A 26,994-nucleotide genomic window follows, 5' to 3' on the forward strand; every position below is an offset into this window, starting at 1 on the left:
GGTAGACTTACTCAAGCGGCGTAATTTTTACAAATGTCAAGCAATGACGATACAGTTTTGATAGGACTGTTAATCATGGATGTGGCTACGTAAGAAAGAAAAACAGAACTGACGTCAGTTGACTTAGAGCGTTATTGACCATTGTTCCGGGAAATTTTTGGTCAAAGTGCTGTACAGGATGCCGGGAGTAGTGGATTTACATTCGTTGTTGGTAAAGCAACAATTTTGTGTGCATTGATTAATTGCACTTTTCCTTTGTCTTAATGAAAAAAAATCATTTAGATGCACTTGGTGAGTGTAGAGCAGAACTTCTCGAAATAAGTTGTTGGTTAACATTGCTTTTATCTCTAGAGGCTTGTTCCACTTAGCGTCTCTTTGATTTGGTTTTGGTTTTTTTCTAATATTTGCTCGCCGTGAACTGTTCCGTTTGAATGGAACTCCTCTCATCATATGATCATTGACTACGACAAGGATTTTCTTTTCATATATAAACCGTTTTAGATTTTTAGATCAAATACTACATTCTGGTACTTTATTCGTACTTGAACCTTAATTGTACAAACGATCTGATTGATCCCTGGCGCCAACAACTCACTTTTTGAAGCTATTAGGCACTACGTACGAGGTGTTTTCTTTTGGAGTATGGAACCCGGAACTTAAGCGCTATACTCGCTTTTGACACCCTGAGACCCTATAATCTTCAGCGCGTATATACCAATCCCTTGGCTCAAAGTGTAATTAACGCATCAATAGCTACAGTTTGTCAAGAATATCTTTGCATAGTGACGAAAAATTTAAAATTTTAGCTTTGATCGAGAATTCCAACAACAAATAAAAAAGCAAACAAAAAATGTATACATACATTCCATTACTGTACTTGTCTACGACTATTAGGCGCCAACAGTTATTAAATACACACATTACAAAAACAACAACGAAAAGAGATGTTTACTCTATTTAAAAAGTTAAAAAAAAATCTTTGCATAACTGATGAAAACAACAAATAATAATAATATAATAATAATATTTTGTATGTCCGCCTTGGGCATCAATTGCCGCTTGAAGACGACTCCGCATTGATTAATTAGTTGCGGAATATCATATTCCAATGGTATTTTTTCCCACTCTTCTCTGATGATTCTTATTAATTCAGGTTTATTAATTGGCGATCTTTTTCCTACTTTTCTTTTCAAATGAACCCACAAATTTTCGATTGGGTTAATTTCGGGAATTTGGGGGGAGTATCAATAACTTTGGTGCAGTTGTAGAGCAACCAGGACCTGCATAAATAAGATTTATGTTTGGGATCATTATCTTGATAGTATTTGTATTTAAATTTGGACGAGTTTTCCGGGTCATTTTTTATTATTTTATTTGTTATATGTAGAGACCTCCTCTTAGCATATAATAAGTGCCATATATTTTAACTCGAGCTCTTTTGTCACAGCGACCGTTTTTATAGTTTGAATAATTTTCAAAAGGGCTTCAAATACTTGTTAAATAAAATAGTGAAATCAGTTAGCAGCCATTCTATATACCCATACATACGTCAAATAAATACCCAATCCTATATTTCCCAAATAAAATGTAAAGCACGTACAACCGCCTAAAAATATGCAATCCAATTGCACACCCAAATTTCAAAGAACTTCCATACAATTTAGCACATTGTTGGAGCAAAAGTTCAATGAGTTGAAGTTAAACAAATAAAATGGACAGCGTTTTCCCCACATCAACAACAATTATGATCGCCTATTGCGCCTGCTGTAAGCTGAATTCGTACACAAACGTCCACGGGAACGGACTATATATTTATATACACACATATGGAGATGTATAGGAAGTGTCAGCGTGCACAGGAACACAAAATGAAAATTTATGGCCGGCAGCCTTGTTGTTTTAATGTTACCATCGACCGACATGTATCCAGCCAATAACATAGCAAACACAGTTGCAAAGGACCAACCACAATAAAATAACCGAAATATGAAGAGAAAAATACCAACAAATAGTTGTCGAGAGATACTGGAAACACGAGATGTGCTGGCAAAAAATGCCTGCAATCCCAATGCAATTGCGGCGAAGGCTGAAAAATTGGGAAAGTGGCAGTAAAGGCAGAGAAGGTGGAGAAGGCAGAAAGGCAAAGTGTAATGGGAAATGAATATAAAGCTTTTGCTTGCTTGTTCGTGTTTATTGAGTTTTAATTTAAACGCACATGTGGCGCTCGGTAGGCTCTGAAAAACATACCGTCGCTCCATGAGTTTCGTATGGGTCTGTGTGCTTGCATGGGATGGTACGTACGGCAGCTTTAAATTAATTGAAAATCTATTTATGCGCACATTCACGCACGCATGCAACATTGCATTTTAAATTACCATTTACATTCGATATGGATTTATGTGTGTGTGTGTGCTTTGTATGTATCGTTCTCTCATCCGCTTTCAATACGTGGCATTGCAATATTTCACTTCATCTAATTCAAGCCAATAATTTCGGCATTAATTGCTGCATGTGTCTGTCACGTATCGCCTCAATTTACCATTCATTTATTGCGCAAATACGCATACGAATGCTTGCCTTCTAGTTATTGCTATTTTTGTTACATTTATGGTAAATTAATTTTTTTACTGTTAGCTTCTGCAGTTTGCAACTGCAGCCAGAAATACCACAGTATTGAGATTATTTTGACATTCGTTTGTCATAATAAACCACAAAAATGTTTCCCAAAACTCACTTTGCCTTTTATTATTGGTTATTGAAATTTCTCAGTACGCCTTTATGAATGGTTATGAATTTTCAATTTGCATTTGAAGCAATAAGAGCATTCGGTTCGGCAGTTTGCTAGAAATTTAATGAGTTTCTAAACAATTGTGAAATAGTTTTTAATGAAGCTTTGGACGCATAATTTTTTGGTGAAAATTTTAGTTTTTTCTTTCATTCGGAAAATGTTTTATTTTAATTTTCCTGGAAATAATTACTTTTTCAAGTGCGCGTACGAGGGTTACATTTTATATATTGCGCCCAATAATGAAAACGCAGGAAAATTATGATGAAAATGGCTTTATTGCTTCTCAAAATATTCTCCTTGCAAGTGAATGCACTTCTGCATTCGCTTGAAATATTTTTCAAAGCACTTTTGCCATTCAGAAGTGAACGCTTCCAAAACGAGCTGTTTATAGGCTTCAACAGTAGGCTTTAGGCACTGAAAAACGTTGACGTCGCATTTTGTTTTTGAGTTTTGGGAACAAAAAGAAATCATTAGGTGTCTAATCCCGGTGTTCAAGGAAACGAAATTGCCGATGAATTGGCCAACCGTGGATCAGCGGTTCCCCCACTAGGGCCAGAGCCAAAAATCGGAATCAGTTCCACAGGAATTATGAATTGGATCAGCGATTATGTAGGCAATCTACATAAAGAGCGATGGTCCGGTCTGGAACGCTGCATAACTGCAAAGTGAACAGAAAACTGTCAAACTTTCTTACTAAAACTTGAAAGGAAAGACGTTCCGTTAATGGACACTACCCATGGGGTCAGCATATGACTACCATTGGAATCATTGAGGATCCAATGTGCCTGTCTTGCTTGGAGGAGGCGGATAGCACTGAGCACTTTCTCTGTAAGTGTCGTGCCTTTGCCAGAGTAAGGCTACGAGTTTTGGGTTCCGATGTCGTGAGAATGAGTAATATTCGTTCTCTTAAACTGGAGGATATTTACAGATTTGCCAAAGAATCTGCAAAATTCTCACAGGACTAACTATCTCTATCTCTGTCTCTATTCTTTCCTATCTCTTTCTCTGATACTTTTCTCCTTCCCTCCTTGACTACCTACCCTCTTTCCAGAGCTTTAAATACAATAAGTTTTTTAGCCTGAGTAGTTTAGGAGTCACCAAATCGCCTGGTGCTCCTTGGTTCGACCTTTTCAAATTTAAATTTTAAGCATCTAATCATGGCTGTAGGAAGAATGACCCATTAATTCGATCTTTTGAGTGCTCAAAAAGTCTCTAGATTGAGCCAATACCTGGGTGTTCATATTGTCTTGGCGAAATATGATTCGTCAGTAGTTAAAGTTCCTTAATTCTCTGAAAAATTCTGGTACACCACTCAGAATTAACTGTTTTATGATTCTCCAGTGATACAATTTTGACGACCATATTTTCCGAAAAAAGCAGGCGCGTAAATGAAAACGATTTAGGCCCTCCATTATTTATTTATTTTTTTATGTGTAAGTTTATGCTAAAAATAACAAACTTTTCGATAAAAATGTCGAGTTATAACTCATCACACGTAGTATTACGATGGCGCAAAATACAAAAGGCAGCCCGCGTACAAAAACTCGCTTGCCAATATTTCGTGGGAAATCCGTTTTTATGGCGCTTGCTTAGCTTAGAGAGAGTGGAATATTAAACACACACTTACATATATAACAGCGCTTGAACTAAATTAATTAATGTTGTTAGTTTTATTACGCCAGGGCAGCGTTGAAGGGCACTTTGCCACATTCACCGCATTATAGGGGTCAGATATTTTAATTAGAAGTAAACAATGAGGTTGTTTGAAAAAAGTTTTCAATTGCAATAAAATTATTTAGCAGTAGCGGAGGCCACCGAAGGATATAAAGGGTCATGCGAGGGCCACTTTTTATAAGTTTATTGTGGGGAAAAATATATAAAAGATGCTGAGATGCAATATGCGTCACTTCTGGGTTTTTTTTATAGATGTCGTTTGTAGCCCTTCAATTAATTTGTTTCCAAAATCGTGTAGCAAATCGGCATGAACAAAATCAAAAAAAAAGAGTTTACAATTTAATGGCTGTACAATATTTTATGTCTTGTGGGAGCCAAATTTTGTTACGATCATGGGCTTCATTTTCCGGTATCAGCGTTCGCCATTCACTGTTACATTGGCGCCAGCCTCATCTTTGAATATATTTGAGTCGAGGGTTCCTACAGCCGATAGGCCGCTTAAACGGTTGTTTTCAGTGGATGTAATGGCTTTTCTGGAATGGGTTCGGGTGTATCTTCAACCCAAATGTAGCAATTTTGCTTATTGACCTAGTCATTAAGCCAAAAATGGGCCACATCTCGGAACACAATAAGTTGGCCAGAGCGCGCGATAAACACTTTTCACAGAGCGTGAATTTTCGTAGTGCAATCGGACGATTTATAAACGTTGTTGAGGCACAAGTTTTTCCATTATAAAAAGATTAGATATTTAGTTTGACAGTAGTCACGTGTTATCTGTCAACAAAACCCCATTGGAAAAAGTACCTTCAATCTGATCACCCGTTATAATTGGCCTGCACATCCCTTCTTGGGTGTTTGGCTGAGCTCCTCCTGCTATTTATGGTCTGCTGTTTAATGTTGTTCCACAAATGGAGAACCTACAGTTTTATATCGCCCACGAACGGCATTAAAACAATGAGAAGTTTTTCATGGCAGAAATGCACATCGAAGTTTGCCATCGCCTCCCGAGCTGCGGCCGTCTTTAGAGAAAATCATTTCGTGTCATTTGATGTTTCATGCTCGTAGTTTTGAACCTAAGCACTTCCGAATGGTAGTCACACACAAGGCCACGGCAGTCGCCAAAAAGGTATGCCCTTTTTATACCAGATGTTGGCTAGTGGATTCAAGTGCTTCTGTATAATGCCACAGAAAATGGTTACCGCATAAGTTTTGTCAAATAAACAGGATCATTAAAATGTATCTATTAACATATCGTAATTGCTGTTCCCCGCATATTGGTTAAAACAGCAGCAAGAACAGCTAGAAGAAGAATTTATAAAATGTCCAACTTTCCAACAATGGGCCGGTTTTCTAATTGATGATGGCTAATTAAAATTATAAATTACCAGCGTCTGTTTTTGTTATGAATTATTGCAGATGTGTTAGTTTAAAGCTTTGTTGTGGTGTTTGTCGCTGTGCCAGCGCATAATTAAGACTATAATAGCATTATAGTCAAAATCAATATGTGGAAATACATTGGCGCATGTTTGGAGGTGCATGAATTTATGTGAACCCAATGTGTGTGTGTGTGTGTATGCTATCCATATCAAATGCATCAGACAACCACATGCAGCGCAGCCTTTTAACCTCAACACAACGTAAGCTAATACCAACATGTCACAACATGTGGTCAGCGCAGAGCAAAGCGAGTATTGGCACACACTAAACAAAGCATTGAACGAAATATGAGTACAGGCGGTGACGACGCGACGACGGAAGTGCTGCTCGCTCGACTGGTTGGTTAGTTGGTTAGAACAACTGGGTCGGATAGTCAGCCAGTCGCCGGGTGTCCTATGCATGCACACGTATCCTGTGCTGTGCTCAAGTTATGCGGCTATGAATAGCGTGGGTGGCTTGGTCGCTCTCGTATGCCGGATATAGTGTCTATCCGCCTGTATGTATGGGTGCGTGTGTGTGCGAAGAGTTTGTTTTGCGTGGGGGTTTATATGGCTGCTGCTCGTCTGATGGCGTTTAAGTCGCCTAAATTTATGCTTCAAAGCATTTTTGGGCGTTGCTATTTTTCTGCAATACAATTAAATTTGTGAGTGGTTTTGTATCTCATGTCGGTGGCATTGAAAGAATTACGCACCAGCAGCAGAACTGTCTTAAGAGTCATTTGACTAGTGAGTGGTTTTGTTATGTCCTTGCGCATTCATAGTCATTTGAAGATAAAAAAGCAAGACAAAATAATGTAAAAAAATATTACTTAGAATTCAGAAAGCGCCAATGCATGCGTGAAAAATTAGTTGCTGCTGTGGGGTATCCATAAATTAAAATGCTATGCTGAGGGAAATAAAGCTAAAAGTTGGCGAAATGCCTAATAAATTCTGTATATTTTTGATATATTTGGCTTTTATCTTAGTTTTGTTTGTATTTGTGTTTTTGCTTTTTTGTTGTTTTTTTTCTTATTTACCAAAGAAGTCAGTCTTAACTCATACACATACAACTTTTTGTATCACGCCTGGCTTCGCGTTAATTTTCTTTCTTTTCGCACTTGATAACAAAATTTTACGCTTGCACATGCATAAGTACCCACATCTTTACATACATATGCACATAGCGCACATTTACATATGCGCTTGGTCGTCTCGCGTGTTGTGAAAAGTGTAAAAGTTATGTCGTGACCTTGCTGCCACACAAAATGAGGGCGCAACATGTGCATGTCGACACCAACTATGCAGATAGCCACCTTTAACATTTTTACCGTTTGTGGCTGCACACACACACATGTAAACACAAACACACACTTAAATTAACTGCAACACAATCAACTCGCTGCAACGAGCGACACCTAAACTCGTCTTACCTTCGAAGGTCGCCAGCTCGTTTTTAGTGTAGCAAGTATTTGCAGGCGTTAGTGCTTAGAAAGGTATAAAATGCAGTAAAACCTTCTATGCTGCTGAGGAAAATAGTTGAAGGCATACATATCAATTTGGCCTGTGGAAAGTAATATGTACAAAGAATGTACTTCTCTGCGCTTCAAGTTTTTACACATGTTTTTGTTTGTATTTTTCACTAAGCTGGTCAGACCAACAGAAGTTCGCGTGCTTCGGCCGATGAGAGAGGTCGCGGTCTTTAATCGTGCGCTCTTAGCTGGTGAGATAATAGGTAGCATCATTCGCATAGAGCTGTTTTACCAGGCTATGCTTGAAGCAGTAGGCGAATCCGCGTTTCTTCTGCTGCTTGCCGATTAATCGTCGGTAGGTGACTTTTAGAATATTTTTCCAATACTAGAAATGGGGATCAAACTGGCTGCTGGATTAAGGATATAGGCTTGTGAACGTAACTCCCCTAGTGCTAAGTGCTTCCTAAAGAGGCCGGTCGGGAATTTAGAAGCCATGGACTAGGGCTGTCACAGAGACATGAATCGCAATCCATGGATACAAAAAATTACTATCAAAGGTATAATTCACAGTGCAATAGTTGTCTGTTGTCTGAATAAAGAGAACAATGCTGCCAATTCTCTATATATAGAAGGTCTGTAATGCGAAGCGAAACGAAATTTAATGTTTTATATAGCAATATCGCGCTTAAATATACAGGGTGCGTACGGTGTGTGATCACATACATATATGTGGCTATAACTTCCCGAAACCATTGTTTTTTGTTTGCTCTTTTCCACATAAGACATGAAGGACTACAACTTAACTCAAGAAATGAAGAGACATGCAATTATCGTCGCTATATGCGCAAATTATACCGATTTAGAAATTTTTAGTTTCCTTAAGTGCGCCCGTTTATTCGCTCATAAGGTGCGTCGGGAATAGGAAGTATCAGGCGGAGATGCAGAGTCTGCTGCAAAACGTGAAAAAGCACGAGGTGCGTTCTGACACTGTCCGCATTTATTCAACAAATGCAAGCGATGACGGTCTAGGACCCTTTAAAATGAAGACACTTGCGAGGGAGCCTAATATTTCCGAGGGTCTTATTCGTCAAGTTGACGAAGGGGTCTTAAATCCTAGGTTAAGCACAGACGATAGTTTACGTCGGAGCAAACACGAGTGCAGCAAGTTATCCAATCAAAACGCCATCTAAACAAAACACTCTGAAGCGCCTGAGAACTTATGGCCGTCTAACTCCCAGACCTTAATCCCTCGATTACTACGCACGGGGCATAGTTGAGCGTGAAACCAATAAAGCATTCTCATTACCCTATTCCTTCTCCGAAGGCAGCAATTAATATCGTTATGATCAATATGAATAAGGGGCATTTGATTAGGGTACGTAATCGTTTTCGGACCTGGATCGATAAAGTTATTGCAGTTAATTGGCGCGTACACCCTTTTTGGTTGTTTTGCCGAGCTCCTCCTCCTATTTGTGGCATCATGTTGTTCCACAAACGGAGGGACCTACAGTTTTAAGCCACTTCGCACGGCAAATATTTTTTATGAGGACCTATTTCATGGCAGAAGCGACCACTATTTTTCTAATTTTCGTTTTTCTTAATTTGGTGTTTCACCGAAATTAGAACCTCCGTTCTCTCTGGATTCCGAATGGTAGTCACGCATCAACCCATTCGACTACGGCGGCCGTCCGCTAATATAGAATAAGTTAATGTTGGTTAAAAATTTCTTGAAGTTTCATTAAATTTTGTTCAAAATAAAAGCTAATTACTTTTGCTCTCAAGTTTTTCTCAAATACCCTACGCAGCCTGTAAATCTTTTATATAAATATAGTTCAAGAGAAACTTAACTACACAGTGCACGTTTTGCTGGAATGCAGACAACAAATTGATTTTGTAATACAGTTTTTTCGCATCGCATTACCGAGTAGACACCCAGGCTTTTACCAAACTAAGCTGGCGAAGTTTAGATCAGATACGTTGGAAGGTGGCAAGGTATCTGTTCTATACCTAGTCAGATTTCTCAGACTTATCAAATGTGAAATTCCAAGTAAGTTTGAAAGGAAGTGTTAAATTTAGCCCACCTTCCGCTCTCATCTTTCCCTTCCGATTATTTCGTAAGGGTTTGGCTTCTCGAGAATTCGAACTTGTCACTTGGATATATTCTAAATCCAAAGTAATTCAATCTAAGGTGGTCAAGTCAGTCAGATCTGGGCTTGATTGCAAACCGCCGACAGAAGTTAAAATTAACGAATCACCAACTTTGATTAATATTTGGAGTATTCACAAAAGACTTCTGAAGCGATATGATTCGAGCAAAGTAAAAGCCGCAAATGTTTTGTTTGGAGGTGTTCAGCTTCAACAGCTTCTTTTCAGCCGTATTTTATTTATCTAGACCGCTTATATTTACTTGCCAGACGGATTTTGCGTGCCTGAAGACTGATGTTTGTCTAAATAGTACTAATTTCCAATAATTCTGCGCATGTATTGTTAGCTCAAAACTTTTGATCGGTGTCCTACAACTTAAATTAAAATCGTCTTCGAAAAAGTTAAGAAAATTTTGCCATCTAAGTGAACTTTTATCGGCACCCCCTAATTTCGTTTCGTTCTCTCTTACATTTTTAAAGTGGGCATGGCTGGCGCTGGCTTTACCCCACCGGAAGCGCTAAAATAATAGTTTATTTTCGTTTATTTGTCCTGCGACACAGCAACACTGGCTGGCAGCGGTTTTTATTAGAAAAGTTATTCTGAGCCACCTTTTGTGACTTATGTGCATACAAAAATATACTTAGACTGTGTGCAAATAATTTTTGTTTTTAGCTCAAGCTTTCGTACTGTCGTGCTTTCGTCCATAATTAAGTTTACTATGTAGGTTATCGCTTACGTGAGTTTGCATGAGTGCCCTAACGGAAGGTCTAGTGCTGTGTACGTAGTTTTTTGTTTGCCTTCTTTAATTATTCTTGTAGTTGTTATAAATATTTCCTAAATAAGGGTCGAAATCGTGCTTGCATTTAGAAAAAAAATTTATGTATTTTTTTTTCTCTTTTCAGATACTTTTGAAAGCCATCAAAGCCTACTAAACGATGTAAGTACTACCACCACTGCGATGTTTTAATTATCTCGAATATTTTTAGACTCTACTTTTCTTTAAAATTTTATTATAGTAGTCGTAACATTTTATGGAATTTGCAAAAAATTCCACATCTTGGCTGCCATACTATTTGAAATCTACACAAACCGTGTTGCTAAAGGTCAATTGAGCAAATTTACCAGCACATCGACAGCAATGCAAATTACTGGCTTTCCACTGAACTTACACCCAACAAATAGAGCTTCCAGTTCAGAGCAATTTTCGCGCACGACTGTGAATAGACTACAATTAGCTAGTCAATGAAGTGGAATTCGTTTTATTGCATTTAAAATAAATGGCTGGTACAAATTTATGCAAGGCAAAAAAAAAAAAAACAACATAAAAAAGAATGCAGTAATTGAATTTCCTTAAAAATTTTTGCACACCGTATTTCAAAGCTTGTGTACGTGAACTCGTTTATGGCGCTGAAAAAATTCCATGTGTGAATGGGCAATATAAAAGAAATTGTTTTGCAAAACCTAAAAAGGGTTGACTTTTGACAAGCTTTCGATGCAAAGAGCATAGAAAAAACGAAATAAAAAGAAAAAATATCGTCGAAATTCTAAATGGATGCACAACAACAACACAGCTAGTAAAAGGTAAGCCCTTTAGCCCAGCGGAAATATGTATCTATCAGCAAATGCAATTAAATTTCGCCTAATACTACCTGCAGCACTGAGTGCCGCTGGCATTTGGCGAATTTCTATGTCATCTGAAAAAAATATATAGATAAACTCAATGGAATGGAGCACCCATCCCATTGTGGTTAGTTTGTAGAGATAAAAGAGAAATACACGAAAGTGATCAGTTCCGCGCGAAATAACGGTGCCAGCCAATTGCAAGTTCATTTGAGCGGATGCTCAGGTGAATGCTGAATGAGCTGCACAAGCAGCAAACTGGGCTTGCAGCAGTCACACGATCGAGGTCTAGGTAGGCAGATTGAAAACGTGATGCTGTCATTATTTTTTGCTGGCAAAAAAATATAGCAAAAAGTGGAAACGTGATTTGCAAATTAGAAAAAGCAGAGTAAATTGAGAATAATTATAATATGGCTGTAATAGCGTTTGCTTGGAAAAAAATGGATGAGCAGAAGGGAGTTAGTTAACACATTAACGAAAAATTGCTTTGCATTTGAGCAAAAATGTATATACTGCGAAATATTTTAAATATATGTACATACATTGCATATTATATTAGGTCAAATAAAAAGTGATGAACATGTTTACGCTTGATTGAGAGTAGTTTCATAAATACTATCCGAAGGAATCAGAAAGACCTCTCTCACCTCATCAAGCATACGTCATGGTTTGGTTGGAAGTCTCTCAGGAACACGGCACTTCTTTGCATTTTTACGAAAAGGGCATAAAAACCAAGGGCCGAAAGTGTACTTAGAAGTTGTTTTGAAAGGTGTGGTTAAGAGTTTAACAGAAACCCTCTTTAATGGAAAGTACTAGGTCTGGGAACTTGTAGTGACAGTCACTGAAAGCCCTTGCTAACCCACGCTGCTCTTCGAAGTTAGTCGGTGAATGTAAGACAAAAGTGAACAGTGTTGCAAAACACAACATAGTTAGTCTTATTTGGGTGCCTGGACATTGTGGTACTACAGGGAATGAGTTAGCGGAAAAATTGGCTAGACTTGGAAGTCTGCAAGTATGCCACTAAGCTCTGAACCCTTTCCACATCGATTCAACTATGGATTGACGACTTCTTGAGGTCTACCCATAGAGGACGTTGGTCTGGGTTGAACTCGTGCAGAGTAGCCAAGTGCTCTGTGAAAGAACCAAGCAGGGAAATAGCGACGTTTCTCTTAAAACTCAGCAGAAAGGACCTGAGAGTAGTGGGGGGTGTAATCACAGGGCACAACGTCTGCGGTCAGCATATGGCTGCCATAGGGGTCGTAGCCAGTTCGATATGCCTATCCTGTCTTGAGAATGACGACACTGCAGAGCAGAGTATGGATAAAGTTCAAACTCTTCCACTTACGGATCTCTTAAGATTCATCAATGAATCCAAGAGATTTGTGTACGAGTGACCTAGACTAATTTATCCGTCTTACTACCCACTCTTTATCTTTCCTATCTCTATGCTTTCTACTGAAATTTATTCGGGTGTAGTGAAATGGTCTCCTGACTGAGTGCTTGGACTTGTCCAACCCCCCACAAATCTAAAATAATCTAATCTAACTGGATCTTTCAACAAAGCTTAGCGCACTGGCAAGTAAACCTAAAGCAACCCAATGGTTGCGGCATATTAATTTAGCTTTTATTTTTATTTTTGCTGAAGAGTGGCCTTCAGGCAGCCCAGATTTAAATCCACGCGTTGAACGTTCTAGCCGCATGGCTTTGTGTGTGTCTGCCATTCAGAAGTGCGCAGATTTGAAACTGCGGGTACAAAACACCAAATGATAGAACGAGTTTCTTTTCTAATAGCGGTCGCCCCTCGACAGACAACGGCAACTCTCTGTGTGTATTTCTGCCATGAAAAAGCTTCTCATAAAAAAGCCATTTGCCGTGTAGAGTTGGCTTAAAACTGTAGGTACCTCCATTTTTGGAACAAAATCAAGACGCACGCCACAAATAAGAAGAGAAACTCGACCAAACACCCAAATAGGGTGTAAACGATCAAGGTTATAGTAGGCCAAGTATATCGGTGTAAGGCATTAGAAGCCTTTATTTGGACTAAGAGGACAAACGGTTTCTTTAATTTGTGCTACAGATTTATGATTCTTAAGGTGAATGGCTCTTTTGAGAATGGCAAAAATAATCAAAGATTTGTCAGTGTTTGCCGCTATTAGAAAACACATTTTAATAATTTTGATGACCTATGCCAGCGTTAGAGTTTGAATTTGATGCATTTAGTCTTAATCTCTTACGTTTATTTTGCAACAACTTTTTTTACTAAATCGGGTAATGCCTGTATTTTACTTCGCTGTTTGTTGATTTTTATGAAGTCAATTATTGCTATTAGAGAATTCTTGTTTCGCGTTCAGCATATTAGGCTTTTGTGACTTCTGCAGGGCCTCAATAAGAGTGGGCCGTCTAACCTAACCATTCCTGCTGGGGTCATAATTCTTCTGACTCGTAATTTTCTATGTTTACAAACTGTCAAAAGCCTTGCATCATCGCAAATAAGGTAGTATGTTAACCGTTATGTTTGATCTGGTATAATTTCCTAAGCAGTGAGAACTCATATGCCATTGAAGCTCATATCACAAAAAAAGTATTTTCGAGAACCAAAGACTGAGTACAGAATTTGTAGATACTAATTTAACTCTAAGTTATCTGAACCACCTTTTCTTTGCATAAGTAATTAAATGTTAAGTTATATGAAGTACCCTGTTACATAAGTCAAGACTTCTCGGTCTCTTTTTCTCTTGTTTAGTGGCTGAGAAGAATTTGACAGAGGGCGGGAATAAAAATCGACATTAATTTAAGAAATCTTGCCTTAAAGAAGTCCTAACATTGTTAGGCAAAGGTCTTCTCAGCATGAAATTACAAAATATTCAAACCATGTGGTGGCTGATAACAGCTTAGTTCGCTCATACCTACATATGAGAAGTTATATCTCGCCCGCAAATACCCTCTGTACGTACAATAATATTCTCCACCCATCCACCACTTCTCCTAGATCTCCTCTGGCGCTACAGGCATTGCACTTATTCCTTTTCCTGTTATTCAGCGCAGCACTGTGCACCGTTTCCAAGAGCAAATAAAGCGAATTTAAAAGAGAAGCTTTTTCAAGTGCTGAGTAACCAAACCAAAAAAGTTTGAGAAAAAATGTACACATTTCCATGCGAATTCTGATGGGACGCAGAAAAAATTAAAAGGAGTAAATCGTTAAAAAATGTCCATTTATTTGCTGGTAACAAAGTACAAAGGTAAATATTGCTCAATTGTGCCAATAGCAACGAAAATGTGAAAAAATCGAGTAACGAGGCTTTGCTTCTTAGTTGGATGTTGCCAACATCGACGCAAGCGGACTGCTGGTGCTTTTCGCGTTTCCATGCGGTCGCGCTTGCTCTTGGCAAATACACATGTTCTGCTGTTTTAGTTGTTGCTGCGTGCATTTTATTTGTTTGCAAAAAAAAAAATTTAAAAAAAACCAAGAACAAAGCAAAAAACGATGTGTCAACAGCCGCCATCAACAGACATCAGTTTATTTGCTTTTACGTGTTGGCTGTTGAAGAAAAAATATTTTTTATACGCATATGTATGTGTGTATATAAATTTATTTCTACAAAACAAAAACTCAATCGTAAAAATTTAAATGACACCAAATGCACACCGCTGCTGTGGCAAAAACAGCAACAAAAATGGAAAATGCACTGCACCTCATGAAAATATAAGCATAATTTTTAAAAATTCATGGTAAATTGAGTTGCTATAAGTAACACAGGTTTGTTTTTTTGTTATGACGCCTCTTTGAGGCTCAACATTTTAATGCAAATAGTGCAGAGTATTATTGATGGCCAAGTTGTGAAGTGATCTGCAATCGAACTGCGGTGATTCAGGGGCTTTAAAGTTTTTACCCTTGATTGATGTTCGTATTATATTAAAAGCTGATAAAAATAGTAATTAGTGTTTGCTATGTATAAAAGTGCTGCCAAGAGCGAAAATGTTGCTGGATTTTAGCAGCAATAAATTTCATGCGCTTTGGTTTTTCACTTAGATCATCAGAAGTGGAATAAATTGTGTGAGCAAAAAAACCAGAAAGTGGATTTAATATCTCTAAGAATGCGTGCCATTCAAAAGCAAACATTAGAGTCATTGTTTATAGTGCACTTAGAGTTCGTTTCCTGAGCACTCAATATTCCGAAATCGTACTGAATCATAAGATAATAAAGAGACAGAAACGAGGGCCAATGAGTAGTGTGGTCGTTTCTTTTAGATTTTCTTCCAACTCGCGTTTACATAGAATTTCTAATCCGAATCCCTATTCTAGAAGTATTTTCTTATCTTCAATGTAAATTAAAGTCAGTGCACTGCCGTTCAAGATGCGCTATGGGAAAGCTTTTAATGCAAATTTCATGTAACCTTAGTGATGAACAATAAAAATATTGGCCCTGTATTTTGTTAGTAGCTCGTATATTGAAGATTGTTTAGAGAAATGTATAGTGCGTTGTTTTTGTTTTTTCAAATCCACGTCTCATGGCTTATTCTAGCCATTTCCCGTTATCTGATAGTTACTATGAACACATTAACGACGAGAGTGGTTTGAAAATTCTGCGTAAATCCAGAGAGATGACGCAACTGGTGCGTATCGAGGTTATGTTTAGTTGGTAGCATCTCTTGGAAGAACAAACATCAAGTTTCAGTCAAATCGTATATTTCTTTGGGTTTGGTATTCGTTTGAATCGAAGAAATCGAGTGATTTTCCTTTTCCATCATGACAAAGCATCAGCTCACGCCTCAGCAGTTGCGGCCGCAAAATTAATGGAAATCGGACTCCAACTCGTTTTACATTCTCCCTATTCTCCAGTCCTCCTTCGGTCTACTATTTGTTCCCCAATTTAAATAAGAGGCTGGCGAGAAAAGGATTTTATTCAAACGAGAAGGTGATTGCAGAAACGAATTGCTATTTTTCAGAGATCCACAACTCCTGTTCGGAGAGATCAATAAACTAGGGCTGCATCGAACAATTTGTATAAGCCTAAAAGGAGACTATATGGACAAAAATGTTTACCCTAAACAATTAACCACTTTTTATATTTAAAAGGACTTTCCAAACGACCCTCGCAAAAGTAAATTGTCTATAAAATCCTGGAGGGTTTTTATTTTAACAAATGTGCGTGACTCGATGTTTAGTAAGAAAAATATTTGAAAAATTTCCTCCACCTTTGCGGCAAGCATTGCTAGGCGACTGGCTTTGTAAGATGAGTTGCCTCTGTTTTGTTGTACGCACATTCTTATCTTTCTTCGATATCAGCACAAATTCATGAAAGCTTAAAAACTCGCATATTTTTTTACAAGCTCTGCATTGTTGTCACACATTCAAGTACATATTTTTACCTTAAGTTTTCTAAATGTTTCTCCCCTTGTATCCTTGGCAGCAGCAGTGCTTTAGGTATTATTTCGAAATCCTACAACATTAGCTTTTAACTTTCTCATAAGCTGATAGTTTTGCCAACATGGACTTTTCATGAAACACAACAAATGTAAAGTAAAGTAAAACAAAAATGGCTTACCACTTGCCCTCTAATTCGTATTTAAATGAGCGACACGAGGGCGTATACTTGACATTAATAGACTTCGTGCGCAGAAGTTCGCTATTTACTGCATATGTATGTATGTGTGAGTGGGTTTAGATATAAATATTTACATGTAGTGCAACTGCCTTTTCTTATAAGTACCCTGTAGTTAAATGCAGTAGGTGTAAATTACCTCACAACTAGTATGAGTTGCCGAGCCAACTAGTAATGCAACTTTCTTTTCTCCAAGCAAGCAACTGAATTTTACACGAGGCGGTATCGTACGAGAAGTCAATTGTCAGATCTCGATCAAAAATGTTCTAGTCACATACTAGTTCAAAATGGAGAAGAAAAATTCTAGTCCAAATACGGAACATCATCACTAATTGGAGATTAAAAAGTGGAATTGAAAAATAAAATAATTTCATGAATGCGAAATGTAAACCTTTTCTTTGATTTAAATATAATTTAAAATATTGCACATTTTTATTTACATAATCGGCGCTTACACCCTTTCTTGAGTGTTTGGTAGAGCTTCTCCTCATACATATAAGAGCGTTTTGATGTTTTCCACAAATGGAAGAATCTTCATTTTCGATAAATGGAAGGAGGATAACCTACTCCGAACGGCTAATGGTTTTTTATTAGGACGAGCTTTTTTATGGCAGAAATATTTACACTCGGGGTTCGTTATTAGAAAAAACTCTTTCTGGCACTTGGTGCTTGATGTCCGGAGTTTTGAATCTGTGCACTTATGATTGGTAGTCACGCACCAACCCCTTCGGCTTTGGCAGCCTTAGATTTATCTTATTGTAAATTTTTTAAATATTGATAGAAAGGGAAAATAAGTACATACATTTAAAAAAGTTTTTTAAAATTTCAAGGATTAATTAAAAGCATTTTGCGTTACATTGAATTTAAGATATTCAAAACGAATTTTGAGTCCAATGCAGCTATTGCTTAGACTCTTCCCAAATATAATGCGATCTCGAATTACTAAAAATCAATTATCTTCTTTGTTGAATAATTCATTAACCCTCCGTTTGGCACCCGGGTCTGGCCAGACGGGCTTTTCCGATTTTGGAAGTCAGTTTAACATATTTCTAGTATAGCTAATGACATGAGCTTCCAGGTAGCTTTCGAAAATTCAAATTTATTTCAAATTATGGATATAACCTCGAACAGGTCGAAAAAAGGCCAGACCCGGGTGCCGAACCGAAGGTTTTAAAAGAAATTGTCCAATGGAGAGTTAATTCGCTAATATAATTATTATTGTTTTGATCAGTTTTATTTTAGTTTTAGCTCCATTTATTTGTTAATTTATTACAAAATGGTTGATATTAGCACTAAATCCATAGTCAGTAAGAACTTCTGTGTTTTTTGATTAAAATTAAAATAAAATAAAAAATTAAGATTTTATCAGAAGTAAAAGATTTCAGATACATTAAATAGTATTGTACTTTTTTTATTTTTCCCAATAATATTAAGGGGTAACACCACTGTAGAAATTTCAAAAAATTGATTTTTTTTATAAGCTTAAAAAATTCTTTGAACCTTTTAAAATACAGAACAAAAAGTTTTATACGTTACCGAAGTCTATTTCATAAATTTTTTAAGCTTTTAATCAAGTGTTAGTGACTGCTACCTAACGACTTCTCCAAATTTCCAAACTTTAAACGCGTTTTTCTCAAAACACGTTTTCTGAAATTGGCACGCAGCATAACTCAAACAATTTTAAATATTTTTAATCGGGTTTTTCACTACGTCTGTATAATAACCTTCTTAAGAGAAGAGCGTAGGGGATTTTCGATAGATTAGTTTAAACGATTGTTATAATTATTTAAGTGCCGTTTTTTAGTCAAAAATAGAGTTTTTTCCTTCAAATGCTTGCTAATTCCACAAAAATAAATATTTTTTAAATCCCCTACGTGTTTCTCTAGCTATTCTTATCTAGATTAAGAAAAAAAATGTTTCTTTGTTCCAGATTAAAATTTGCACCCTCTGTGCTGCGTGCCGCGGAGCTCCTTCAAGAGAAACCACATTACAAAAATGTCTTCAATGCCGCCATTTTGTAAAATTTTTCGATCAAACTTTGTAGTTTTGTATTTTAGTATATAAGTAATAACTTCCCAAATCAGAGTGATTGTTTCCCCTTTCCTTCTATACAAAAAAATTCTTTAAAAATCGTGTTTATTTTACGCGTGTACAGTGGTGTTACCCCTTAAATGTGTTAGCGATGATATATTCAATTGCCTATTTAGCGTATAAAATAATTTAATATGTACGCGTTTTATTGTCTTACAAGGTACTCAAATAAAAGTGAATTAAAATGTTGAAGTCAAATAGAAAATTTATGAATAAGTCGTTTTGTAACCAGTACAAATGTGGTCTTTTTCGGACTAGTTCAATTTGAGTCATGCAGTTCTAGTTGTAAACTAGTATTTTTTCTGCCTATTTGTATGCTTCACTGCAAGGTATATGCATGCATTTGTATGTATGTGCGCATTCGAACAAAAGGACCCTGGCACAATTCGCATTTTCTTGTAATTGCGCCAACATGAAAACACACTGACTCAATTGAAAGTACCAACAATAGCAACAACAAAAAAACATGCATAGTAATACAGCAACAACAACACGCCAATTTCATTAAGAATCGTTGCTTGGCATGCCAAAAACGAATCGCAAAAGTAAAAGCCATATAAGTAAATAGGAAAACCGTCGCACGCAACACACTCTCGCACACACACACACATATTCATGCCCATCTATACCCGTTTCATGTGGAAACAAAAAAAATTACAAAAGCATTGGCTTGAAAAATGGTTTCGATAGCGCGCTGGCTTAATTTGTTGGCTGACATGAAAACAAAAGCTTTTCTAAAAATGAAAAATGAAAACACGAAAAAAAAGTAATATAAAACTACCGGAAAATAGCAGCCAAGTTTTTCCACAGTCTTTGTTTTTAGGCTTCCGTTTACTTCTCCTATTTGTATTTGTATTTGTATTTGCATTTTTATTTTTCTATTCTTATAGCTTTTCTAAAAGCCTGCCTTGGCACTACCATTCATACCCGTGCCATGTGCTGTTTTTCCACCGACTTTTTGCATTTTGCCTACATAAAAACACCTGCCTGTTTACGGTCATAACCATTAGTGTGCAGCACATCCTTTTGCACATTTTTTTGTTTTTGTTTTTTTTTTTTTCAAATCGCCCTTTTGCCACCAGACACCTGGCACTCGCTGTATACAACATACTTTTATGCACATACAAATATCCTTGCAGCGTTGACAGCGTCGTGCATGTTTGTTGGCGATAAAAGCCAACAACTTTTCGCTTTCCATTAAGGAAATTTTCTCCGTCTATTTAAATGCATACAAGTATTTTTTCAGTTTCTAACAGTTTGTTGCTGAATATTTAGTTCTCTTAGATTTTCGCTATACTTTACTGTACTTTTTCTATACTTTTCTTGCTTTGTTGTGCTGCGCTGTATATCCTCCCCATTCAAAAGAACTTTTTCCTTGGTTATCCTATATATTTTTTTATTTTACTTTTTCTACCTATTTTGTTTATATCACTTTCTTCTGTCTCTTTTCCAGGCTGTTGGTTGTTTAATTTTGGATTTAATTTGTAATTTGACCTTCGCTAATGCCCAGCAGGTAAACAAATACAGTAACAAGAAAATTAGTAAAGTTCGCAGCACAAGTGGGTTGAAATGAAGTCAAACAAAGTATAAAATAACAAATCGAAAGTGTACGCAGAGTGGGGGAAGCATATGAATTACGCCGATACTCACTCATACCATCATAAAATATATTAAAAAAATCCGATTATATAATTTGCCGAAGAAGTATGAGAAATGGTACACTTGTGCGAAAATTGCGCCAGTGAAGAGGCGGTCTGCGATTTTTTTCGCCTCTGTATTTTAGTACCTTTTTTATGTGTCATGTTTCGCAACTTATTCGCATTTTAATGCTAGAATTTATTCTGATTTTTTTGCTTAAATATGCGTTAAGTAGGCAGGCGTGTAGCAAATGGCAGTGTGTGATATAGGAGAGATGGTGTCAGTAGATGCCTACATTTAAATGCTAAATAGGCCTCACCGCTAAAGATGATTACTCGGGCAGAAACTGAGTTTCTCTTGTCAACGCTCCGAAGACTAGTCTGCGATCAAACGAAGTTTTTTTGTTTGCTCATCAGCTTTGAACTTCTGGGTCAGTACGATCTTGTGCAGGTGAAGAGCAAAGTCGAGACGCAAAGTTCTCTATGTCGAAAGGTCTCTGCGAAAGGTCGAGTTCTTGTGCAGAATGAAGAACTTTGCCGTATGAATGTTGGCTGACCGAACCGTTTCAAATTTTGTGATCAGGTTTTTAGTGGTTGTCTTTGCAGCCCAGAATGAGGACAGCGCATGCAATGCTTTTAGTAATGAACACTCAATTTCATAATTTTCTCACGCTGCTCGTCATGCTGAATTGGTTTCAGTGACTGAAATATAAGCAGACTTGACAGATGCCGCCAAAAGAATGTGTCCGCCAGTGAACATTGACCCATTGCTATTAAAAATACCTGCCTGTGAACTTTTGACGAAAGAAGTTTACCTGAATTTAGCACTGTTTAACTCAAAGCCTCGTTTTTCATATGAAAGTTTCATATGATGATTGGTGTGCTTGGCGATTTTTTGCGAAATTTTTACCAAGAAAACCGTGACGTGAGCGAATCGCTCAAGAGCGATTGAAAGAAAGTCAGCGACGATCAAAAGGATCCTGAGGACCTGACACGGGTATAAGTTTATGACATCGAAGTCAAAGCGCAATCAGCCCAATGGAAGTGACCAGGAGAGCCAAAACCGAAAAAAGCGTGACAAGCTCGGAAAATTGTGAAGGTTTTGCTCACTATTTTCTTCGATTTTGCTTGGCGTGGTGCTTCGTGAGTTCTTGTCTGAAGATTGTGCTGCCAATGGGGAATAGTAGTATGAATTTATAGACTATTTATGTACGTCGAGCAGTATGAAAAACGCTCTGAATTGTGCTCTTGTGCATTTGTTAGTCATCATTATATTATTCCAGCTCATACAAAGATGCTTGTTTGTGATTTTCTGTGATATTCGCCTAAAACAACCTTGCAATCATTCCTCAGCCACTACATTCACCTAAATTGGGCACTATCTGACTTTTTCCTATTTTCAAAACGAAAACGACGCATAAAACGACATAGAAATTTGTATTGATTTGACAGATAAAGGAAGAGCTAAATGTAATGCCATAAAAATTATATCCGAAGTGCCCTTAGAATGGAAAAATTACTGGCACAAATGTGCCTAATCAAAATTTTTGTTAGTGACGGTGCTGGGCTTTTTCTTTCATATAAAAAATTCGAGCGTTTAAAATTTAAATTTGAAAAAGGCGAGCCAAGAAGCACCGAGAGAATCTTAATTCCTAAAACACTCAGACTAAAAAGCCCATTGCAATTATACTTGAAGCTCTGGAAGGTAAAAAGGTTGACAGTCAAGGAGGAAAGAAGAGAAGTGACAGAGAGAAAGAGATGAATTAGAATAGAGACAGAGATAGAGATAGCTAGTCCTGTGAGAATTTTCCAGATTCGAGCATTTACTTTGTGTGGAAGAAAAAAATATATATAAAAAAAAAAAAAATGTTAAAAAACAAATGTCAATGGCGAAAGAAACATGTCAAAAATCAACGGTATTTTGTACTCATTTAAACGCTGCGCTGTGTTATACTATAATTTATTGCACTATAAAACTGCTTATCCAGACAAATTCTCAAATTCTGGTCAATAATTTGATGAGAATTTTGATGAATTTTTGAAAAATTGTGTTCAAAGATTGAAACTTCACGTAAAATGGTTTTTGTTGTACTTTGAACTATACTTTAATAAAAAAATAGTAGTGTGCTTATAACTCTGCAACGGGCTTTATATGAAAAGAAATCGCAGGGGTTCGAATTAATAGTGGTTAGGGCACTTTTCTATATGTATGTACTCGTATATACATATGTAAATGATATGCAGCTACAATGAACAATGGCGAACACCAGTTGGAAATTTTATTATTTATACTGAATCGACGTTTTGCTAATGATTTGTTTCTTATTTCAAAGCAAATATTTTCCAATTTCGGTTTACGGCGTATCAAAAGTCAATTTCTGTGTAATGCAATATCTCCATTGTAGCGTTTCGACAGAGCTTCAACCGGGTCATAACTTGACTTACATACATACAAATACATATTTCCCAAGAACAATTTTAAGCAACAAATAAATTTGTAATAAAAACGCATAAAAAATTGAGTTCATATTCAATTTAGGCGCAAATGACCTTCAACACAGAGACAGAGCACAATATTTACCGACACACGACGACTATAAATATTTTCATAAAAATATGGGTGCTAACACATTGGTTCTATGAAACCATAAATGCCAATGTGCTACGCACGTACGAGAGTAAACAATAATAAATTATAGCTGAAAAGGAAGTGCACTGATGAAGCGTAAGCGGGGAAAAGGAGATAAGAGAGTACGAAAGAGAGATGGGGAGAGGTCAGTCAGTCAGTCAGTCAGCCAGTCAGCCAGCGAGCATATAACAGACAACAATAAAAAGTTGGAAAAACACATAAAAACTAAATGGCATACAAAATGCATCATAAAACGTGAGATGGACATGAGCACGGACGAGACGAGACGAACATGCAGACCGACAGGCGAACAAGTGGACATACGAACATTGAACGGAGTTGAGCGATGGATGGATGGATGTATGAGTTGATAGACGATTTAGATTGTGAGTGGCGTAGAGAGTGAAGCTGCGTGCAAACATTGTTGCTGATGTAAAAAAGAGGCCCCATAGGCGCCTGCCAGCTTCAAGTGTCCGCAGGCTGTTCAAGTAGTTGAGTGAATGCATGGGCTATGCAGCAACAATGTCAAATGCAATGCTCAAACAAACGAAGCAATCAAAGTGAATTCACAGCGAATAAATTGAGCTGCAATTGATAGTCAGCGATGAGGGTGGCTAGGGCAGTGGGTGAAGGTGAGATTTGTAGAGAGCGCGGAGGTTAGTTAACTGCAAATGTAATAAATTTAGTGCTAGGTGGGAAAGCACACCAGCTGACAGCCACAAATGGTGCAAGTTTCATTTATCGGCAATAACAATAACAAAACAAAGCACAGGCATTAAAATGCATTTGGAAAAATCGTGCCTACCCAATTTATTGCTGAGCCATTTGAGCAAATAAACAGAGTATTATAAATGAGCAGCGCGATTGAATTATGATTGGTGCTGGTAGTGGAGGGGAAAGAGATCAGTAAGCGATGAAATTAATCACAGCAGAATTTGTTTGTTCTTTATATTTAAATTTTTTTGCTAAAAAATCCGTGGCTGCTTTGTGTTGCGTAAATATTTGTGTTCTTTGAATTGCTCATTTAACGCATGATTTCTAATTAAAACGCGACTGAAAAAAAGTTTAGTGAAAAACAGAGGCGGAAAAGTTGTATGGTGCTATGTATGCGGGGCAAATATTATTAAAAAAAGCAATGAAACTATTGTAATTTGAATAATAAGAATGCTGTGGATTTGTTGACAAAAAAAAAAAAACTGCACATACAAATAAAATCCATAGAATGGAAATAAAAAAGCAGATAATAAATTAAATATATAAAATATTAATGTACAGAAGGTTGGAAAATGCACTTGATTAAATTGAAAAAAAAAAAAAAAATAATAATAATCATTAACCCTTTCACTCCGAAAGTTGGTTATAAGCAAATTTGATCTTTATCATAAGTTATACACCTGTTAAAAAGTTCGAATAATTGTTTTTATAATGTTTTTACAATTTTGTTATGTCTTTATCATTTTTTAATCTTTTTGTAATTTTTTTTATTGTTTTTAATTGTTTAATTCAGTAATTTGTTTCAATTAAAAAAATTTTTTTTTTATGTTTTTATAAAAATACAGTGCATTCTACAACAAAAATCACCTAAAACTCCAAACTTTCCGCAAAATTAAAAAAAAATTGGAGAAGTTTCAAAACAAAAAAAGAACACTTGCTTACTTTTTATTCAGAATCTCCAGAAAAATTCTGTGTATGTAATTTTGTAGCCAATTCAATATTAGTATAACAAAGTTCAAGCTTCAAGTGGCTCAAAATTCTGGCTGATTTTTCACAATTTTTTTTTTCGCCGACTTGTTCAGCATTTTCTTCCATATAAAAGGCTTCCGAACTTGTGTTTCCTATGATCTTCAATACAGGTGGACATAAAAGCAATAAGCGTTACAAAATCCACACTCTAATGCTCAATCATAGTCAAGAGAATGACAAAAACATAAGAGTTACATAGTAACTATCGAAATTGTGAGGCAATTTTCAAAGCGATGGCAGGCAAATCGCATGTGAAGCAATTTTAGTGTAAGAAAAACAAAAAGTTGGAAAAAATTTTACCAATTTAGTTTTATGAAATAAAATGTGAAGAAGTAGGTACGCAGTTTTAAGCATAATCTTATGTATAAAAATTTACTCCTTTTGCCGCGTATGTCTGTAGTCGGTAAACTGCAAAAGTAGCTCAAGGCGATTAAAAGAAAAACACAGAAATCTGCGATATGTGACGCCGGGGTCGAGATATCTCTATAAAAGGTATTTATAGTCCAATTTGCCAGAAATTTTATACATATATTAGCTACACATAAGGAAACATGATGCTCCAAAATTGACTCGATAGGATGCGCTGGGGTTGATATATGTCTAAAAATCGTATTTACGGTCCCAATTGGGGCAAACTTATGACAAATATTAGGTACATGAAGAGAAAGAGTTTATTTCAAAATTTATTGAGCAGCAGCGAAACCCGGTTAGCCCGGTTATTAAGTTAAAAAGCGCGATTTACAACAATTCCCAAATATTTCACTGCTAAAGTTTTATATTTTTAGGCCGAAAGCCTCGTGCCACTATCGCTTTTTTTTAACTTATGCTGTATATATTTTTATAAAAAAAAGAAATAGAGTAAGTTTGAAAAATTTAACACTTTAAATTCGGTTTGAAGTTAATTGATCAGGGAATTTTGTAAAAAAAAAAAATGGTTTAGCAGCGGGCGTGAAAGGGTTAAATGTGAAATCAGAATGCGTGAATTATTTGAAATAAATAATTTGTTAATTTTGACTCTTTTTATTTAATGAATGGGTAAAGATGATACGAATTTTATAAAAATAATAAATTTTTTTGCTTATTTTGTTATTTAATGGGTGTGGGAGTTTACTGCATTAAGGGGTGAATCCACTATCGATTCAGGCCAAGTCACATAAAGTGCATCGCAAATATTTATTATTCTTTTCATTTGACCTTTCTCCCTCAGACTAAGTAAGGATACACATTTCACCTTGATTAGTAGATCGATAATTATCTCGCCGTTTGAATTACGAACTGATGAGGGACTTATAATTTTTTCCGGTTTGAACGAACTTTGCTATGCAGCTTCTGTTTAAGTTCCAAGTTGCGCTTCTTAGGATCTTCAAAGTCAAATTCTCGTGGGGTCTCAGCTATAATATGTTGAGATCAACGAGAGAGAGATCAAGTCCGAGAGATCAAGTCCTTGGCGGGTTATAAATCCGGGTCTTTTCGGTAACGTAAAACTGGCTGTCGAGGGAACTAGCGCGGTCTCAGCTAATGGATACTCATTTACTTTCTACTATATCAAATTCGCACCTAGCTGCTTATAAGTAGACAACTGCTTTTTGGATAAAAAACTGATTCGAAAAGCTTAGCAAGTATGTTATCCAGGTTCCATATCATTTTTATTGCATGCTATTGCCCGTGTCTCAGTTGGGTGAGAAGTGCGTCATGCGGAACTGCGCATTTGAGAGGAAAGCTGTTCATAATAACAAATTATTTAAGTGTTCTGTGGGCTTAAAATCTTCTATAAGTCGGCATGTTATTGGAAAATCCGTCAAACTCTACGCTGTCCAGTCTTTCGGTCTTTTGCGTTTTCTTAGCACACTAAAATGTCTCCCATGTAACTCGCAGTTTACCGGATCGAAAGTGGTATAGACGGGTGGCGTGATTTTATTTAAAATTTGACACAAATGCAAGTTTTTTTTATTATTATTATTTTTCTCACATTCCATTTCCGAATTTCACCACAAACAGCACACGCTCAGACACCAAAGGACTCCAGAAAATGTTGTAAAACTTCGAAGCAGATAAAGCAGAGTTATAAAATTTCAACAAATACAAATATAAAAGTCCAAATCAGTGGCGTAAAAACTTTTAACTAACGCATTCAAAGAAAGAGAAACACCTTGAAAATTTACTATCTACAAAAACAAGAA

General features: G+C 36.7%; 1 protein-coding gene across 5 annotated transcripts in view; it reads left to right on the forward strand.

Moving 5' to 3' along the window:
• LOC129245250 (7SK snRNA methylphosphate capping enzyme bin3) overlaps positions 1-26,994 on the forward strand; it is a 175,390-nt gene that overhangs the window by 99,938 nt on the left and 48,458 nt on the right. For 3 of the 5 annotated variants that reach the window (XM_054883302.1, XM_054883299.1, XM_054883300.1), the window contains one exon: positions 10,394-10,428. The gene's annotated coding sequence lies outside the window, so the exon portion shown is untranslated. Of the gene's footprint in view, positions 1-10,393; positions 10,429-10,860; positions 11,073-20,258; positions 20,319-26,994 lie in introns of those variants that run through there. The other 2 variants (XM_054883301.1, XM_054883303.1) reach the window with 2 other exon arrangements.

Source organism: Anastrepha obliqua, chromosome 4 (assembly GCF_027943255.1).
Source record: "Anastrepha obliqua isolate idAnaObli1 chromosome 4, idAnaObli1_1.0, whole genome shotgun sequence".
Taxonomy (NCBI): Eukaryota; Metazoa; Arthropoda; class Insecta; order Diptera; family Tephritidae; genus Anastrepha; species Anastrepha obliqua.